This window comes from Arachis ipaensis, chromosome B5, assembly GCF_059453495.1.
Source record: "Arachis ipaensis isolate K30076 ecotype BB chromosome B5, ASM5945349v1, whole genome shotgun sequence".
Classification (NCBI taxonomy): domain Eukaryota; kingdom Viridiplantae; phylum Streptophyta; class Magnoliopsida; order Fabales; family Fabaceae; genus Arachis; species Arachis ipaensis.
Genome location: NC_142440.1, coordinates 114,751,029 through 114,765,685, shown reverse-complemented (window position 1 = coordinate 114,765,685; position 14,657 = coordinate 114,751,029). Strand labels below are relative to the sequence as shown.

Below are 14,657 nucleotides of genomic sequence, written 5' to 3'. Positions count from 1 at the left end.
GCAAGTTTCATGGACTTTCATCTGAAGATCCTTTTCAGTTCTTAACTGAATTCTTGCAGATATGTGATACTGTTAAGACTAATGGAGTAGATCCTGAAGTCTACAGGCTCATGTTTTTCCCTTTTGCTGTGAGAGACAGAGCTAGAATATGGTTTGACTCTCAACCTAAGGATAGCCTGAACTCTTGGGATAAGCTGGTCAAGGCTTTCTTAGCCAAGTTCTTTCCTCCTCAAAAGCTGAGTAAGCTTAGAGTGGATGTTCAGACTTCAGACAGAAAGAAGGTGAATCCCTCTATGAAGCTTGGGAGAGATACAAAGGACTGACCAAAAAGTGTCCTTCTGACATGCTTTCAGAATGGACCATCCTGGATATATTCTATGATGGTCTGTCTGAATTAGCTAAGATGTCATTGGATACTTCTGCAGGTGGATCCATTCACCTAAAGAAAATGCCTGCAGAAGCTCAAGAACTCATTGACATGGTTGCTAATAACCAGTTCATGTACACTTCTGAAAGGAATCCTGTGAATAATGAGACGCCTATGAAGAAGGGAGTTCTTGAAATTGATACTCTGAATGCTATATTGGCTCAGAATAAAATATTGACTCAGCAAGTCAATATGATTTCTCAAAGTCTGAATGGAATGCAAGCTGCATCCAACTGTACTCAAGAGGCATCTTCTGAAGAAGAAGCTTATGATCCTGAAAATCCTGCAATAGCAGAGGTAAATTATATGGGTGAACCTTATGGAAACATATATAATCCATCATGGAGAAATCACCCAAATCTCTCATGGAACGATCAACAAAAGCCTCAACAAGGCTTTAATAATGGTGGAAGAAATAGGTTTAACAATAGTAAACCTTTTCCATCATCCACTCAGCAATAGACAGAGAACTCTGGACAAAATACCTCTAATTTAGCAAACTTAGTCTCTGATCTATCCAAGGCCACTGTAAGTTTCATGAATGAAACAAGGTCTTCCATTAGAAATTTAGAAGCACAAGTGGGCCAGCTGAGTAAAAGGATCACTGAAATCCCTCCTAGTACTCTCCCAAGCAATACAGAAGAAAATCCAAAAGGAGAGTGCAAGGCCATTGACATAACCACCATGGCCGAACCTGTAAGGGAGGTTGAGGACGTGAATCCCAGTGAGGAAGACCTCCTGGGATGTCCAGTGATCAATAAGGAGTTTCCCTCTGAGGAACCAAAGGAATCTGAGACTCATCTAGAGACCATAGAGATTCCATTGAACCTCCTTATGCCATTCATGAGCTCTGATGAGTATTCCTCTTCTGAAGAAAAGGAGGATGTTACTGAAGAGCAAACTGCCAAGTTTCTTAGTGCAATCATGAAGCTGAATGCCAAATTATTTGGTATTGAGACTTGGGAAGATGAACCTCCCTTGTTCACTAATGAACTGAGTGATCTGGATCAACTGACATTGCCTCAGAAGAAACAGGATCCTGGAAAGTTCTTAATACCTTGTACCATTGGTACCATGACCTTTGAGAAGGCTCTATGTGACCTTGGGTCAGGGATAAACCTCATGCCCCTCTCTGTAATAGAGAAACTGGGAATCTATGGGGTGCAAGCTGCTAAAATCTCAGTAGAGATGGCAGACAATTCAAGAAAACAGGCTTATGGACAAGTAGAGGACGTGTTAGTAAAGGTTGAAGGCCTTTACATCCCTGCTGATTTCATAGTCCTAGATACTGGGAAGGATGAGGATGAATCCATCATCCTTGGAAGACCCTTCTTAGCCACAGCAAGAGCTGTGATTGATGTTGACAGAGGTAAACTAGTCCTTCAATTGAATGAGGACTCCGTTGTGTTTAGAACTCGAGGTCATCCTTCTGTAAACATGGAGAGGAAGCACAGTAAGCTTCTCTCAAAACAGAGTCAACCAGAGCCCCCACAGTCAAACTCTAAGTTTGGTGTTGGGAGGCCACAACCAAACTCTAAGTTTGGTGTTGAAATCCCATATCCAAACTCTAAGTTTGGTGTTGGGAAGTCTCAACAATGCTCTAAACATCTGTGAGGCTCCATGAGAGCCCACTGTCAAGCTATCGACATTAAAGAAGCGCTTGTTGGGAGGCAACCCAATTTTTATTTATCTAAATCTAATTTTATTGTTCTTTCATGTTTTATTAGGTTCATGATCATGTGGAGTCACAAAATAAGTATAAAAGTTGAAAATGAAATAAAAAACAGCAGAAGAAAAATCACACCCTGGAGGAGGACCTTACTGGCATTTAAACGCCAGTAAGAAGCATCTGGCTGGCGTTCAACGCCAGAACAGAGCATGGTTTTGGTGCTGAACGCCCAAAATGGGCAGCATCTGGGTGTTTGAACACCAGAATTACACCCTGGAGAAGAGCTGGCGCTGAACGCCCAAAACAAGCATGGTTCTGGTGTTCAACGCCAGAAATGGGTAACAAATGGGCATTCAACGCCCAGAACAAGCACCAATCTGGCGCTGAACGCCCAGAGTTGTGTGCAAGGGCATTTTGCATGCCCAATTTGGTGAAAGGTTGTAAATTCTGGAACACCTCAGGATCTGTGGACCCCACAGGATCACCTCAGGATCTGTGGACCCCACAGGATCCTCACCTACCTCCACTCACTTCTTCTCACCCCTCTTTCACACAATCCCATAAACACACTTCCACAAAACTCTTCACCAATCACCTCAATCTCTCTTCCCTATCACCACTTCACCACTCACATCCATCCACTTTTCCCGATAAACCTACCTCATAAACTCCACCTACCTTCAAAATTCAAAATCAATTTCCCACCCAAACCCACCCTATATGGCCGAACCTTAACCCCCCTCCCTTCCCTATATATAGCCCTCCATTCTTCCACATTTTCACACAACACAACCCTCTCTTCCCCTTCTTGACCGAAACACATCTCTCTCTCCCTCACCTCCATTTCTTCTTCTTCTTCATCTCTTCTTTCTTCTCTTGCTCGAGGGAGAGCAATAATCTAAGTTTGGTGTGGTAAAAGCATAAGCTTTTTGTTTTTCCATTACCATTGATGGAACCTAAGACTGGAGAATCCTCTAGAAAAGGGAAAGGGAAGACAAAAGCTTCCACCTCCGAGTCATGGGAGATGGAAAGGTTCATCTCCAAAGCTCATCAAGACCACTTCTATGATGTTATGGCCAAGAAGAAGGTGATCCCTGAGGTCCCTTTCAAACTCAAGAGAAATGAGTATCCGGAGATCTGACATGAAATCCAAAGAAGAGGTTGGGAAGTTCTAACAAACCCCATCCAACAAGTCGGCATCCTAATGGTTCAAGAGTTCTATGCCAATGCATGGATCACAAGGAACCATGATCAAAGTAAGAACCCGAACCCAAAGAATTATCTCACTATGGTTCGGGGGAAATACTTAGATTTTAGTCCGGAAAACGTGAGGTTGGCGTTCAACTTGCCTATGATGCAAGGAGATGCACGCCCCTACACTAGAAGGGTCAACTTTAATCAAAGGTTGGACCAAGTCCTCATGGACATATGTGTGGAAGGAGCTCAATGGAAGATTGACTCCAAAGGCAAGCCAGTTTAATTAAGAAGACTGGACCTCAAGCCTGTGGCTAGAGGATGGTTGGAGTTCATCCAACGCTCCATCATCCCCACTAGCAACCGATCTGAAGTTACTGTGGATCGGGCCATCATGATCCATGGCATCATGATTGGAGAAGAAGTAGAAGTTCATGAAGTCATCTCCCTTGAATTCTACAAAATAGCCGAAAAGCCCTCTCCTGGGGCAAGGCTAGCTTTTCCTCATCTTATTTGCCATCTATGTTACTCAGCTGGAGCTTTCATAGAAGGAGACATTCCCATTGAGGAAGAGAAGCCCATCACCAAGAAAAGGATGGAGCAAGCAAGAGAGCCCATTCATGGATCTCAAGAGACGCATGAAGCTCATCACCATAAGATCCCGGAAATGCCTCAAATGCATTTTCCTCCACAAAACTATTGGGAGCAAATCAACACCTCCCTAGGAGAATTAAGTTCCAACATGGGACAATTAAGGGTGGAACATCAAGAGCACTCCATCATCCTTCATGAAATTAGAGAAGATCAAAAAGCAATGAGGGAGGAGCAACAAAGACAAGGAAGAGACATAGAAGAGCTCAAGGACATCATTGGTTCCTCAAGAAGGAAACGCCACCATCACTAAGGTGGACTCATTCCTTGTTCTTACTTTCTCTGTTTTTCATTTTCTATGTTAAGTGCTTATCTATGTTTGTGTCTTCATTACATGATCATTAGTATTTAGTAACTTTGCCTTAAAGTTATGAATGTCCTATGAATCCATCACCTCTATTAAATGAAAAATGTTTTAATTCAAAAGAACAAGAAGTACATGAGTTTCGAATTTATCCTTGAACTTAGTTTAATTATATTGATGTGGTGACAATACTTTTTGTTTTCTGAATGAATGCTTGAACAGTGCATATGTCTTTTGAAGTTGTTGTTTAAGAATGTTAAATATGTTGGCTCTTGAAAGAATGATGATAAGGAGACATGTTATCTGGTAATCTGAAAAATCATAAAAATGATTCTTGAAGCAAGAAAAAGCAGCAAAGAACAAAGCTTGCAGAAAAAAAAATAGCGAAAAAAAATAGAAAGAAAAAGAAAAAGCAAGCAGAAAAAGCCAAAGCTCTTAAAACCAAGAGGCAAGAGCAAAAATCCAGTAACCGTTAAAACCAAAAGGCAAGGGTAAATAAAAAGGATCCCAAGGCTTTGAGCATCAGTGGATAGGAGGGCCTAAAGGAATAAAATCCTGGCCTAAGCGGCTAAACCAAGCTGTCCCTAACCATGTGCTTGTGGCGTGAAGGTGTCAAGTGAAAACTTGAGACTGAGCGGTTAAAGTCAAGGTCCAAAGCAAAAAAAGAGTGTACTTAAGAACCCTGGACACCTCTAATTGGGGACTTTAGCAAAGCTGAGTCACAATCTGAAAAGGTTCACCCAATTATGTGTATGTGGCATTTATGTATCCGGTGGTAATGCTGGAAAATAAAGTGCTTAGGGCCACGGCCAAGACTCATAAAATAGCTGTGTTCAAGAATCATCATACTGAACTAGGAGAATCAATAACACTATCTGAACTCTGAGTTCCTATAGATGCCAATCATTCTGAACTTCAATGGATAAAGTGAGATGCCAAAACTATTCAAGAGGCAAAAAGCTACAAGTCCCGCTCATCTGATTGGAGCTATGTTTCATTGATAGTTTGGAATTTATAGTATATTCTCTTCTTTTTATCCTATTTGATTTTCAGTTGCTTGGGGACAAGCAACAATTTAAGTTTGGTGTTGTGATGAGCGGATAATTTATACGCTTTTTGGCATTGTTTTTAGTATGTTTTTAGTAGAATCTGGTTACTTTTAGGGATGTTTTCATTAGTTTTTATGCTAAATTCACATTTCTGGACTTTACTATGAGTTTGTGTGTTTTTCTGTGATTTCAGGTATTTTCTGGCTGAAATTGAGGGACTTGAGCAAAAATCAGATTCAGAGGTAGAAGAAGGACTGCTGATGCTGTTGGATTCTGACCTCCCTGCACTCAAAGTGGATTTTCCGGAGCCATAGAACTCAAAATGGCGCGCTTCTAATTGCATTTGAAAGTAGACATCCAGGGCTTTCCAGAAATATATAATAGTCCATACTTTAAACGAGTTTAGATGACGTAAAAGGGCGTTGAACGCCAGTTCTATGCTGCTGTCTGGAGTTAAACGCCAAAAACAAGTCACAAACCAGAGTTGAACGCCAGAAATACGTTACAACCTGGCGTTCAACTCCAGAAAGAGCCTCTGCACGTGTAACATTCAAGCTCAGCCCAAGCACACACCAAGTGGGCCCCGGAAGTGGATTTATGCATCAATTACTTACTTTTGTAAACCCTAGTAGCTAGTTTATTATAAATAGGACTTTTTACTATTGTATTAGACATCTTTGGATCATCTTTGATCATCTTTGGATGCTTGGTTCTTAGATCATGGGGGCTGGCCATTCGGCCATGCCTGGACCTTTCACTTATGTATTTTCAATGGTAGAGTTTCTACACTCCATAGATTAAGGTGTGGAGCTCTGCTGTTCCTCAAAGATTAATGCAAAGTACTACTGTTTTTCTATTCAATTCAACTTATTCCGCTTCTAAGGTATTTATTCACACTTCAACCTGAATGTGATGAACGTGACAATCATCATCATTCCCTATGAACGCGTGCCTGACAACCACTTCCGTTCTACTTTAGATTGAATGAGTATTTCTTGGATCTCTTAATCAGAATCTTCGTGGTATAAGCTAGATTGATGGCGGCATTCATGAGAGTCCGGAAAGTCTAAACCTTGTCTGTGGTATTCCGAGTAGGACTCTGGGATTGAATGACTGTGATGGACTTCAAACTCACGAGTGCTGGGCATAATGACAGACGCAAAAGGAGGGTGAATCCTATTCCAGTACGATCGAGAACCTCAGATGATTAGCCGTGCTGTGACAGAGCATTTGGACCATTTTCACAAGAGGATAGGATGCAGCCATTGACAAGGGTGATGCCTCCAGACGATTAGCCATGTAGTGATAGCGCATCGGACCATTTTCCAGAGAGGATTAAAAGTAGCCATTGACAACGGTGATGTCCTTACATAAAGCCAGCCATGGAAAGGAGTAAGACTGATTGGATGAAGACAGCAGGAAAGCAGAGGTTCAGAGGAACGAAAGCATCTCTATACACTTATCTAAAATTCTCACCAATGAATTACATAAGTGTTTCTATCCTTATTTTCTATCTATTTATTATTTATGTTCGAAAACTCCATAACCTTTTGATATCCGCCTGACTGAGATTTACAAGGTGACCATAGCTTGCTTCAAGCCGACAATCTCCGTGGGATCGACCCTTACTCACGTAAGGTTTATTACTTGGACAACCCAATGCACTTGCTGGTTAGTTGTATCGAAGTTGTGAATGAAAAACGATTTATTAAGACGTGCGTACAGAGTTTCTGGCACCGTTGTCTGAGATCACAATTTCGTGCACCAGCTGTCCTGGTGCATCTTCGGAGTATAGCAAAGGGAAGAATTCTGTTCCCACTAGTATTGCATACTCTGATTTGAATGCTGAAGCTCGTATATGGCATCAAATTATGGCGGACTACATCATCCCAAGCACCCACACTACCCATGTGAGATTTAGAATTGCTTTGCTAGTTTAGGCTATTATGCAAGGGAAGCATATAACCATCTTGCCCTTATTGCGCAAATCAATTTGGAAATTGCTTAAGAAGAAGAATGTCAGCATTCCATTTCCATCGATGGTGATGCGTTTAACAAATGCACCGGGGGTAGAGAGGCGACCAATGGATATAATGCTTGAGTTTTCTAGAGGCAACAAGTTCATTCCAAGGGGAAATTTGGAAAGATCAACAAAAACAACCCCCTCCAAGAGGAAGACACCCACAGCACCACCATCAAGTCTACCACCTTCATCAACTGCTTTACCTTTTTTCCGTCCTCTTTTGAATCTATTCTGCGATATCTTGCACGATATCTACTACATGGAGCATTTGGAACACAAACGTTTTGAGTGGATAGTGGCAAGGCTAGAAGGAAGGGACCCCGGCCCGATTCCTACAGCTTCATCCGAGCTAGCTGGGGAGGAGCTTGATGCAGTTGACCATCCCATTTCTGAGCCCACCAGCTAAAGGTGGCCCCCTTTTCATTCTCCCCGGATCGTGAGTATGCACGGAGGACCGTGCACAATCTAAGTGTGGGGGAGGATCGATGACTTCAAGGGAGGTAAAAATTTCTTTCTTAAAGACACTTTGCAATGTTTCATGTAGTACTTTTTCTTTATTTTGAGTAGTTTTTTCTATTGCATCTTGTTTGATTTGTTGTGAATATTTCTTTATCATTTATGGATATTTAGTAGCTAATATTTGCATTTTGCATGATATGATGAATAAAGTGGTGAAACACCAAGGAATTCTCATGAAATCCTTTTCTAAGGGCATACCATTGATTGAATTGAGGAAAAATTGTTTTACCAACTTGCTTGAAGTATTTTGTTTGTAGAACAAGGAAAAAGGAGCTTGAACAACATACCTTGTGAGATTTGAGCTTTAATAGATGGTTGCATTTTTTAACCATAATGTTGTTCTTGTGTGCGATTGTACTCCTTTTTTATTGTGATAATTGATTTGCATGATTCTTTATGTCCTGTATTTGTGTTTGGATGCATTTAGCATGATTGAGGCCATCTTTGATGATAAACTAACTAACCTATATGGCCAACCCTTGCATTCACCTTTGTGAACCCCTTTGAGCCTATGAATCCCCTCTTGTTCTGATGATAGCACATTACTCCCCTTAAGCAGAAAACCATTGATATCATTGAATTACTCTTTGATTAGATTGGGTGGATTAGTGTGTAAATTCTAAGTGTGGGGAAAATTTAGTAGGCATCGGTGATAAAGGCATGAATTCTTTGTGAAAAATCTTTTGGGCAATTAGGTAATGCTCATGCATTTCATTAATTGAAACATAAAAAAAAAACCTTGTGCACAACAAAGTATGAATAAAAAGAGTAAATAAAGGATGCATATGCCATGGTTGAAAAGAAAATGCATGAGTAAGATGAGATATAAAAAGGAAATGGGCGGGAAGGTTGCATTGTTATGTGTATATAGGTGATGTAGGATTAGGTGGATGCTCAAGCTAATCAAAGAACTAATTCCTTAAGTCCACTTGACCATAAATCATCCTACCTAAACCCTAGCCCCATTACATCCCTCTAAAGACCTCATGATACTTGTTATTCATGCATTAAATACTAGTTGAATGTTAGATGAATTGCAAATCTTTAAAAAGCATGATAAAAGGAGAATTGAGTGGTTAAACCCTAAACACTGAGCTAATTGAGTAAAAACACATCTGGTGAGGGGTTTGATTGCTCGATTCCATATTTTTACACCTCATATTGCGTCTTCTTGTAAGTTGTTTGATTGGATAGTTTTAACAACGTCAATTCAATTCTTTGGACATCAATCTTAATGTATGAACTCTTTGCATTGGCCCTCAAGCTTTCTTGTGATGGAACGGAATTTCCTGGTTTGCTTCTAACCACTCTCATCGTAGTACATATTAGTAATTAGCCTTAGGATAGTTGCATGCATTTAAGTAGTATATAACATAAGTCATTTTCCCTTTCATCTATTATCTCCTTTGTGTGTTTAGCATGAGGACATGCTAGTGTTTAAGTATGGGGGAATTGATGAATCCATATTTGATGATGATTTTTTGTTAGAATTGAATGGATTTTCAATACATAAACTCACACTTATTCCATTGAATAGCATGCTTTTGATCTCTCCTCCCCATTTGTGCTTGATAATGAAAATATGCTCTTTTATACTTAATTTAATCTATTTTATTCCATTTGCCTTTCATTCGATGCCTTGATGTTGTTGGTGAGTGCTTTCAGGTATATAAGGTAGGAATAGATCGGAGAAAATAGAAGAAGAGCATGCAAAGAGAAAGAAGCAAGAGAAAGCAAAGGAGTGAGCTCAGAGACGTGTGCATGCGCACAGCTACCTGTGCTGACGCATAGCCACCCAAGCAGAGCGCGTGGATTGCATCGAGCGCATCGCGCGTCCAGCCAAGCATCGCGTAGTGTGCATACGCACGGTTGCTTGTGCGTACGCACAGGCCTGGATTTCTCGCGAAGTGTGCGGACGCACGCGTCTGTGCATCCGCACAGGTGTCCGCACATGACTTCATTAAAATATCATGTGCCTCATGATTTGAAGGCTTTGGAGGCCCATTTCTGAAGTCTTCTAGCTCATATTGGAGGGGGAAATGAAGACATGGGAGAGCATATCATTTAGTATAGTTTAGGAGTAGTAGTAGGAAGTTTTAGTTTAGTTTTTCCCTAAGTTTTTCATCATCTCTATTAGGGTTTATATTAGAATTTTACATTCAAGTTCCATTTCCATTTTTGATCTTGGATTTTACAACCTTTCATTGTAAGTATTTCCTTGTTATTACTTTTTATAGTTACATTGTCATTACTCTTTCTTCTAATTCAAGTTATAGTTCAATTTTGGTTTTCTCTTGCAATTTCAATTTCTTGTTGATGAATTTGATGTTGGATGTTGATTATATGCTCTCTTGTGTTATCTTTGTTGATTGAGATCAATTGTTGCTTTTAGTTTCAAGTCTTACTCATTTTTCTCATTTTAAGCTTTTTGCCCACCAAGTGTTTGACAAAATGTCAAACATGGTGCTAGGCTAAATTTTTGGTTCTTGGCTTGGGTAAAGTGAGCAATTGGGTTCCTAGAGTTGGAATGTCCAATATTTAGTTTCAATTATTGGGTTGTTAATTATTCTTGTTCCCACTAATGCTAATTTGTTGCTAAGGTAATTAGCAATCAAGTTAGGATTTGTGGGTTAAGGACACTTATGCTCATTTAACTTACTTTCCGATGTGAGGGTTGATCAAGTGAGACTAATCCATTATAATTGTCATAGTTTTGGTTCCAACAAGGAAAGGACCCTTAGCTCACTCAAGTTAGGATTTGTGGGTTAAAGACCCTTATGCTCTTTTTGATGCTTTCAATCTTTTATACCTTTATATGTTGATTTCTTTTATACTTTACTTGTTTATATTACATAGTCGGTTCTTTAATTTCTTGATTAGTTCAATCATTGCAATTTTGCATGTTCTTTTATTGCTTTATATGTTCATTTCTTCATTCACAAACCGTTTATCACTACAACTAGAATTGCACACTCGTTGTTCTAAAGTGCTCCTAGGGAGACGACTCGGGAGTCTAATACTCTCGGTTTTAATTTGGTTTTGCTTGTGACATCTTGTGAATTTCCAATTTGATCCGAGGGGCCAATTCGTCGGGTTGGGACTATACTTGCAACGTTAAATCCGTTTTCTTTGGATAACCGAGTTCTTAACCTACATGTGAATTGATCCTAGCCCCTCCATCAATTCTCCCTCGGACCATGGTGCTCCAATTCTTGGGATTTGGATTCATACTAATGTCATAATTTTTTGTGACCCATGCATTAGCATAGAACTCTTACACCATTAAGATCCCAATCTCTTGGATGGGATTGATTAGGACTTCCCAACCTCTTCTCCGGATCTCTCTTCGGATTTCTGGATACTCATTCTTCTTGAGCTTGAAAGGGACCTCAGGGATTACCTTCTTCTCTGCCACTACTTCATAGAAATGGTCTTGGTGGGCTTTGGTGATGAAAGACAACTTTAAGCGCAGAATCTCATAATTACCTTCATAAACACTTAGGGAGTGGTAAGAACAAATTAGTGAGGCAAATATAAAAGAAAGATAAAAAGTGGAAGAAAAGATAAAAGTCGAAGAAAAGTCTGTAAAGTTTTAATGACAGAAAAATAGATAGAGACTAGTGAACGAACTAGGGCAACTTAGCTAGTACTTGAGTTGCGACTAGGGTTAGGTATTATATGAAAAGTTAAACTGTTTCAGTATAGACTTAATGAACCTATACTTGGGACAAGCTAACTATTCATACCAAAATTTACATAAGCTTTAAATATATACGTTAAGCAGAGAAATCAGAGCAGAATAGAGAAATACAAAGAACAGAGTAATCAGAGTAGAGTAAAGAGATAAGAGAAGAAGGGTAACATAGATATAAAGGAATGAGTAATCAGAGAAAAGTAAAGAGATACAGAGAACAGAGTAACCAGAGCAGAGTAAAGAGATACAGAGAAAAGAGAAACCAGAACAGAGTAAAGAGATATAAAGAGAAGAGTAATATATATATATATATATATATATATATATATATATATATATATATATTAGTTGCTTGATGCAACCCAGAGTTTCTGTAGGGATACTAAGTTACCTACAGCCATTTTCCGATTCCCCAGAGCAGAGCAGAGTTTCCTGTGTTAAGCAGAGGCCGTCTCAAATGAGCGGCTATTACTATCCTTTAGGAACGGAAAATCGTATCTGGGAAATCGGGATTACTCATGACCAGATAAATGTCGGGATTGCGAGCAGCCAACCGACACATGAGCTCATAGCCTGCACTAGGGCTAGACATGCATCATTCTTGTCTGCGCATCATTCTCTGTTGCATTCTTTTTTGTGTGTGATCTATTTCCTTATGTTTGTTTGCTTGTATGCTATTTCTGTGTTACATTTTCTTGTATTCTTTTGTTTGTGTTCTACTTTCTGTTGTTCCTACTTTCTCTTTCTATCTTTATCTTCTGTTTACTGCTTCGCTATATTCTGTTATTCGTTTACTAATCGACACCGTGTAAATGAACGTAACTAATAACCCCGGCCCTACTAATAACTCCCCAGTTCTTACCCCCTTCTCTCCCTTCCTCCCCTTCAGATGGAAACGGGTGTGATATTCTATGAAGTCGAAGACCTATATATTTACGAGGATCCAGTGTACTATGGTTACTACATTTTGAGTGCGGAGACTCGTATGAGATGTTACGCATTACAAAACCATCCCTTCTAACATCCTCTGTCTAGCCCGTATTTTGACCCCGATGCTCCTTACGACTTTCCCTTATCCTGATTACACCCTAACGCACCTGGGCATCCTTTTCCCGATGGTCCCGGACACCCTATACTAGCTCAACCTTTGAATGTGGTGGAACCTGAGCCTATCATTCCTAGTGAGCCCGAGTTAGCTGGTGACTACGTACCTGTGATACCACCAGAGTGGGACTTTCCCCCCTGAGCCGATCCCTGACTTTCCACAACCTGATGAGCCGACACTACCAGACAATGAGGTAGCTCCTATTTACGCGAACGGACCTGTGCTCACGAATGGTTTTGTACATAGTGACAGTAGTATTTCTGGTGGATCTGAGCATATAGCTGTAGCCGCAGACAATGAGGAGGAGGAGGATCCCTGAGATAGAGATATAGCAGAATGAGGAGATGGGCGAGCCTCATGACGATCTTCTGAACGGCCACGTGTAGATATAGTTTGACAGCCATAGGGGTACTCTTTTGATGACACTCTAGTCTGACATTATCTATTAGTTAGTCTCTCACTTGTGTTAGTACACCCGAGAGCTAGGAGCTATATAGTGGTTAGGCTAGCCTGGGCGCCAGTTTAGCAGCTTTTTGTATAGGCCAGGCCTTGGGAGTGTCGTGTATATATTAGCTACATAGGATGACGAGGATGTAAACTGACTTGATCTTTCGTGAACGCTACATGTTTTGTTATAGTGTACATGATGTATAGTATCAGCTGTTTCTATGTTTCTTTATGCTTCCTTATTATTTCTATCAGTGTGTGCTTATTTATTTTACTCCCTCGCTCGCAACGATATAATTTAAAAAAAAGTTACTCGTAAAATTGGCAACGTTCTAACAAGGAACAGGCTCATATATTAAATAATAGTTAATAATGAAGAAGGACAAGTTAGTAACACTTAGCTTCTTGTATGACCATGGCATACTGGAAGTTGGGTCGTTATAGATATGGGCTCAGAATTTTGCCCCTTACAGTGAACTTTCTTCCTCTCTTTTTATGAATAAGCTCCACATGCTCTAGAGACAGGACACGACTCACTGTATGTGGTATGACTGGCTTCTTAGTGAAGACAACTCCCATGCCAGGGGAGAGGCCTGCAGTTGGGACTTTCTTATCCCTCCAGCCTTTAGGTACTTTCTTCCGAGTACCTTTGTTCTCAGTGCTTGTTAATGACTGCCCAACACCAAACTTAGAATTGATGTTTGGGAGCTTAGTAAAGCTCTGCACTGAAAGAGATAGTTGGAACACTAGGTGTTGCACCATTGTCTCTTACTTATCAGAGGGAGAATTGGGATTGGACATCTTGAACAAGATGTAGTCCTCTCCTAGTTGGAAAACCATTTCTCCCTTTGCCACATTAATCATGGCTTTTGCAGTGGCTAGGAAAGGTCTTCCGAGAATGATAGAGTCATCCTCATCCTCTCCAATATCCAAGACTATGAAGTTTGCATGATGTAGTGGTCTTCAACCTTTACCAAGATATCCTTTACTAAGCTATATGGCTTCTTTATTGACTTGTCTGCCATCTCTAGTGAGATATTTGCAACTTGTACCTCAAAGATTCCCATCTTCTCCATTACAAAGAGTGGCATGCGGTTTATGCTTGACCCTAGTAATACCTTAGCGAGTCAGTGTCGATCCCATGAGGATTGTGGTTTGAAGCAAGCTATGGTTATCTTGCAGATCTTAGTCAGGTGAGTAAGATATGTTGGTATGTTGTTTAATTGCATAAAAGAAATAATGAGATCTGAACTAGGTTGACCTGTTTACAATGATAAGAAGATGGTTAAGGCCTGGAGATGCTTTGTTTTTCTGGATTTACTATAGTCTTACTGTCTTCTTCAATTGTGAATGATTTCTTCTATGGCAGGCTGTATGTGATTATCGCTAGTTGAGAGGTCACCAATGCTCCTCCAGATCTGATCCCTAGGGTTAGTTTGGATCCATTCTGATTGAGGGTGAAGCTCCTACAGTCTATTCTCCTTAATGATCCTACTCAAAATGCCACAGACAAGGTCGGATCTTCCGGATCAGAGAATGCTGCACTTTTGGGTTCTAGCCTCAACCACAGAGACC

General features: G+C 40.3%; 1 non-coding gene across 1 annotated transcript; it reads right to left on the bottom strand.

The window, feature by feature from the left end:
• Positions 1-242: 242 nt before the first annotated feature.
• On the bottom strand, positions 243-349 carry LOC148565446 (small nucleolar RNA R71). The gene has a single exon (XR_015884070.1). It is a non-coding gene; the product is annotated as a small nucleolar RNA R71 (small nucleolar RNA).
• Positions 350-14,657: the final 14,308 nt, after the last annotated feature.